Here is a 6,986-nt window from a genome sequence, read left to right as displayed (position 1 = left end):
CATAGGATACCTGGTGGGGCTTGATCAAGCACAATGCAATCAATTAATGAAAGCCAAATGAAGGTCGAACATGATAGTGGGACAAGAGGAAAGTAAAAAAAAAAATAGATGAAAGAACTAGGAAGCAAAGGACATTTATAGAGGTCTAAATATGGACATGCACATGTGTAAATATATTTATATATAACAATAGGGAAATAGATCCATGTACATATATTTATATGTTAAGTATTAAGATAGCAACAAACATTGGGTCTCTACTCAAGTACTCCCTCAATCCAAGAACACTTTGCTCTAATAACCCAATATTCTGTGATGCCCGCCTTCCCGACACAATCCCTGAAGACAAAGTAGGTGCATAAGCAAATGTGAAGAAAGCTGATGGTGCCTAGTTGTCAAAAGATATAATGTCTGGGGTCTCAAAGGCTTGAAGATAAACAAGTGGCCATCTAGCTGAGAAACAACAAAGCCCACATAGAAGACACACACCAGCCTGTGTGATCATGAGGTGTTGATGAGATCAGGTAACTGGTATCAAAGACCTGAATACAAAATCATATCTATGTGAATCAGGGGGAGGGCAGAGAGGAGACCCGCAGGCCATCTGTAGACAATTTAACATCCCCTCACAGAAAGGTCACAAGGAAGAGACAAGTCTGTCAGAGTGCAATATAGCACAGATGAAACATACAACTTTCCTCTAGCTCTTTAATGCTTTCTCCCCCCACTGGCATGACCCCAATTCTACCTTACAAATCCTGCTAGACCAGAGCATGTGCACTGGTACAGATAAGAGCATGCAACACAGGGAATTCAGGACAGATAAACCCCTCAAGAACAATAACGTGAGTAGCAATATCAGGAGGGTAAGGAGAAGGTGCAGGGAGAAAGGGGGACCCAAACATAATGATTGACATATAACACCCCCACTGGGGAACGAACAAGATAAACATGGGTGAAGGAGACAGTAGTTGGGGTAAGACATGAAAAAAACAATAATTTAAAAATTATCAAGGGTTCCTGAGGGAGGGGGATAAAATGAGGAGCTGATACCAAGAGCTCAAATAGAAAGAAAATGTTTTGAAAATGATGATGGCAACATATGTACAAATGTGCTTGAACCAATGGATGGATGGATGGATGGATTGTGATAAGAGCTGTAAGAGCCCCCAATAAAATGATTTTTTTTTAAAGAGGGAAGGGGTGGAGTTTAGCCTTCCCTTGTGGGCGTGGCATTCTCATAATGATTCAGGGCACTTCCTCTCTCCTTCTGCCTTCCTCTTCCAGCTGACAGCCAGGTGGAGAATTGCAGAGATCTGCCCTGGAGATGCGTCCACCACTACTGGATGCACAAGACTTTGCACTCGCCTGCCTGTGATCTTCCTGCATTTTGCATCATTGCCTGTGCTGTGCTACATGAGTCTAAAGAAGGATTTATAAACTAGTATTGGTTAAATATCAGACTTCTGGACTTGATCTGCACTGGGCTGGGATGTTTTCTTAATATACAATTACTTACTAATATAAAGCTTTTACTTATACGTATGTGAGTGTTCTTGCACTTGTTTCTCTAGTCAACCCGGCCTAACACAGATGGCCTAACTTTTAGTATCACAGCAGCATACAAGCCCCACAGTATAGCAAACTGACAGGTCAGTGCTATAGCTAATAATATGGTGGCCCTCTTTTTGCCACTTCAGTTATTCCATCACCATGTAACTGGTCCCCCATATTGGATCCACTTTCTTAAACTTCTTGGCATGAGAACTGTTTTCCTGATTGAACATTGGTGAATATACCACACATACTCAAGTATAAGCTGACCCGAATATCAGCCAACGCACCTAATTTTACCACAAAAACTTCATTAAAAATGTGCTGAAAAACCCAGCTTATACACGAGTATATACGGTACTTCCCTGGTCCCATTTGTTTTCTACCATTTTGTGAAACTTTCAGAGAGCTTGGATCGTACCAAGGGCAAGCACAAACACATCCCTCTCCATTCATTAATCATTAAACTGAAAATGGTGAGCAATGGCCTGGTACTCAGTGTCTATGACCAATCTCAAATTCAAAGTGGACACTTTCAGGGAATTCTTCCACAGTGTATTCTTCCGCCGTGGGGAATAAATCCCGGCAAAACAGATCAAAAACCTGAACAAATCCTGGCTGGAAACTACTTCGTAAGTCAACGAAGATGTATTAATGGCAAAGTTCTAGGTGCCAGAAATATCGCTCTGAAAAAAAGTCTCTAACTTCCAGAGTTTATAGGCAAGAAGGAGGTTTTCAAAAAGTAGACACACCAATCACATAACTTCAGCAAGTTATAAGATGTGCCATACAGAAGGGGGAAAGGAATGACGGGGAGAACCTGCTGGAAACGGGGTGACGAAGAGGTCGTGTCACCGCAGACTGTGTGTGACGAGAACACACCAGCCTTCAGAAGAGATACACGTTCCTTCTCAGTAGACAGAGAGCAAGGATGGAAGCCCTGACATGAACATGCCAAGTGAGTCTGAAGAATTCCACCCTGGGCCTAGCAGGTGCCCTCGTCAAACCTGCATCTACCTTGCAATTGAGTTTTCATGCCACCAGTCAAATTACCTTGCAAGCATCTTTGGTTCCCCTCCTAACTTCTCCAAAGCGCACGCACACAGAGATGCACATGCACAAATATATACCCCATGTTTTTAAATGATCATCAATTAGCTTTTGTAAACGGTTCCACCCATGACTGCTTCCGAGTCACGGGGTTCTTGTTTAAAATGGTGCATTCCCACCCTCTCACCCGGTAGAAATGCTGAGCTGATTTGCTCACTCCGCTTGCCGCCCACAAATGTGACCGTCTTCCGGTGTAAGATGTTTGCACACTGCGGATCACTCAGCTAAACCTCCATGCCAGCATCCCGAATTTAGCCTTCTGTGGCTGGTGAGGCTGCTGCTTGCCGGCAAGTATATAAAATTTCGCAGTGATATTCAAATCCACCCCCACAAATCAAGAGCCCATTCAAAGTGAAAAGCAATTGTCAATGCGGAAATGCCCAAACAAAACCAAACTATATGATTTCTTCTCTATTTATTATTTCAAATTCCAGTATTTTCCAATCCCATTTGAAGCTGTATCAAATTTACCAGCCATCCCTCAGTTCTCAGGGTGTCCCAAAAGAAGCCTCCACAGGAGAGACAGGGGCCAATTTCAAAAATGACCTAACAAGATTTTCATTTCTCTTTGTGTCCCTGGAATTGAAGGTTAGGTCCCAAGTTACTGTAGTCAAAAAGATTACACTAACTCTCTCTCTCAGTGTCATTCTTCTGAGCACACTGAGTGCCCAGTGCCCTCTGCCCTGCTGCCTGGCTGCCCACTGCCAGTTTATACCTAGCAAAGTCAGACTAAAGGTCTTTCGAAGATAATTAGGTCTGATTTATATAAAGAACCTAGCAGCTTAAAAACACACTCCAGTTATAATACACGTTTGACATTATAACAGAATCCATTTTAATCTTGCATTTTATTTCAAGAGCAAATCCGATCAATCATATGACCAAAATGTTTCTTCATTAACCAAATTCACATCAATTTTGTTTTGCAGGCTTAGAGGAAGTAACCATGGGTTTCCTGACTTCAAAATTCCTTCAAAATTGTTTGCAGGCCCATCTGAAATTTTAGACAGGCACAATGAAAATCATGTCCTAATGTTAAAACATGGATGTGCATTTCTAGATAAGCAGTTCAATTATGGATGTTGGAAATAGCATTTCTAACAGATGATATTAATTTTCATAACCTTGGAACACTATTTTTTCATCTTTTTATCTAATTTATTTTAATTAATCCATGTACCACATCCTTTAAAAAAATGAAAATGTGATATGAACATATTTTCAAAATAATATCAATTATTACCAAATTAGTAGGTAAAAAAGGGACCGGCCTCTGATTGTGCTGCATTTTAGTGTATTGAGTCATACCACCACCTTTCTTAATCACATTTCCTGGAAATCGTATCGTGTTCCACAGCCTTCTGAAGCTACCAGAGAGCAGGGTTTGTGGAAACTCAGTCACAGTCTTCAAGTGCACAGTCCTGCTTGCTTTTCAAATCTTGATCACTTGTCTGTGTGCCAGGTGATCTTACTCCGAATGCAGGAGGGGGTGGGGAGGAGCACTAGAACTGATTGCGAGGATGTATATACAGCTCTTTTTAAAAGTGATTTAACTATGGAAGTATATGATATGGGAACGCTATATCAAGCAAACAACTAAAAAAAAAGAAAGAAAAAGAAACCAAATTTGATCAATGGGTGTGGTAGTTATATAATCTGTTGTCAATTTGAGTGGACTAAGAGCGAAGGGGTGGAGTTTAAGCTGTCAATTAGGTCACAGCTTGATGACCTAATTTGGAGGGGCTAAGTAGATAAAATAGCTCACTGGAAGCAGGACACATGCTCACTCCCTAGGAGACATTGCAGCTGACAAGACACATGGAGCTGCACTAGTGCCCGGAGCTGGAGGAGTCCCTTGGAGATGCTTACAACACCACTGGATCCACAAGACTTCCCGCCCACTGGCATGTGATCTTCCTGCATTCAGCATCATTGCATGTGTTCCATGAGTCTGAAGAGAACTTTATACATTGGTATCGGACATATGGACTGATATCAGGCTTATGGACTTGATCTGGACTGTGCTGTGACATTTTCTCAATTCTTAATTGCTTTTTTATATGGATTATCATAAGAGCTGTAAGAGCCCCCAATAAAATGATTTATTAAAATGTTAAAATAAAAAATAATTATACAAATAACAATGAGTACAAGGAAGAAAATGTTCTAAAATTTATTGTGGTGATAATTGTACAACTCTTCTTGATATGATTGCATTATTGAGTTGTATGATATATGGATGAAGTGCCAATAAAAACTGCTAAAAAAGAAAATTAAAAGACTTTTTCTAACTTTTCCATCATAATTTTTCTCTCATGACTTTAGTTTATGTTTACCTCAGACACATACTCTTTGAAGAATAATTTTACATGGGTCAGTATAGAGAAACACCATGCACTCCACAATACATTACACACACATCCTCTACCAGCTGTTGCCCTCTTTTGGTCCTGGAGTTAGCCTTCCACATCATTGTATAACCACAAAGACAGTAAACACAACAGATAAAAGGAAGGCAATGATTTCATGGTTGTCCATAAATTTACCAAATACCTATATGATTTGGTACATACATAGCTACCAAAGCTATGCCAGTTCTTTAAAAGCCCAAGAGAGTATGTACTATTTCTTTCCAGTTTATTAAAAGTGTCTCCTAGGTAAAATAGTAATATTAAAATCAATCTATTCCAACTCTCCTAACATATCCAAGTGCTCTATCTAATCTGAGCATCCCGTATCAGAGATTACAAAGAAACAGAGAGGCCTATCTAATGGATCTATTGGGCACACAAAGAAGTAAGAGAAGCTTCCTACCATTAGACCAACTTCAGGATAATTTCTCAGTCTGGAAATTCTCCACCTCAGGATAAATGTAGCTGGCACTATAATTACCAAGATTTTTCTGTTAGGAAGATTTACTATTAGGAAAAACCAATCACTAGAAAAAGATACAATGTTTGGTAAAGTAAGTAGAGGGTTGGGGAAAACTAAGGAAACTGTTCTTGAGATGGTTTAACACAAGAGCTACAAAAAGGCTGTTATTCATACCAACAATCAAGAAGGTTTTGTGGGAACTAGACAATGTTTTGCTCTGTTACATAAAGGCACCATGCATTAGAACTGAATCAACGGCAACTAACAATACACACACACACATTCCCACTTCTGGCAAGGTTCTTAGGGAAAGTTAGTGAAGTAGAGATGAACTTCAGAGCAATACCTAGAGAAAACAGATATAAGAATTTCAACAGCTCAATTTGATCATAGGAGCCCAGTCATTTTTATAGTAGCCATGGTCCATAAGGCTTTCAGTTATCTATAGTTTGTATCTCAATGCTCTCCTTGCATTAATATGACAAGTATTAATTTGATAGGCAAGGATCTGCCCTTGTAAAAAATGTTACAGTAAATGTTCCCCCTAGCACCAATGTTCATGCTCATTGTAAACATAGCTCAATCAATTAGGAAATACATCTGTACAAAGCAACAGCTCATGGATTGCAGCATGCCATTGGACTGTACTCACATAATCTCATACCAACAGTGCCTAAAATTCTATGACATTGGATAGATTATTGATGCTATCAATGCAATCACCTTATACCCCACAAGGGTGATCGACAATGTTTTTCCTTTTCCTTTTTTTTGTTGGGAGTGGGGTCATTTCTGGTTTTGTTTGTTTGTTCTCTTTGGTTGTTTTTGGTTTGGGTTTTAGTTTGGGTCATAATATAACCACCAAAGTGAACCAGAGTTGTTCATAACCTATGGAATTCTGGACTCCCACTCAATCCAAGAAGAGTTAGTTCTGATAATAAGGTCCTGCTTGATAGTCACCTGCATGAAGAGATCACTGAAGGTAAGTGTACTACAGTAAAGTGTGGTGAAGAAAACAGATGGTGCCCAGCTATCAACTGGAATAGTGTCTGGTGTCTTAAAGGCTTGTATTCAAGCAAGCAGTTATCTAAGTGAGGTATCAACTAAGTCCACATCAAAGAAGCACACCAGTGTGTGTAAAACAAAGATGATGATAACAAAATCCAACTTTGATGAAGGGAATGGTATCAGAGCTTAAATTGTGAACACCAATTTGTAGAAGGCTAAGGAGGACCGTGGGAGCCCCAAATCCATCTACAGGGTATCTAGTCAGATTAAACCTCTAGCAAATTCCCACTGGCCATAGGCAAGGGACTCGAACAGTTTTACTATCAGATAGAGACTGTTTTTAAAATTAATTATGATGGATCGAATCACAGTATAATATGATACTTAGTTGACCTCCCTCTTGACCCAATCTGAATATGCTGACGCTTAAGTATTTCTTG

This window comes from Echinops telfairi, unplaced genomic scaffold (genome assembly GCF_000313985.2).
Source record: "Echinops telfairi isolate 266 unplaced genomic scaffold, ASM31398v2 ScPeMD7_3533;HRSCAF=4204_0, whole genome shotgun sequence".
Lineage (NCBI taxonomy): Eukaryota > Metazoa > Chordata > Mammalia > Afrosoricida > Tenrecidae > Echinops > Echinops telfairi.
This window is presented reverse-complemented; position numbering follows the sequence as displayed.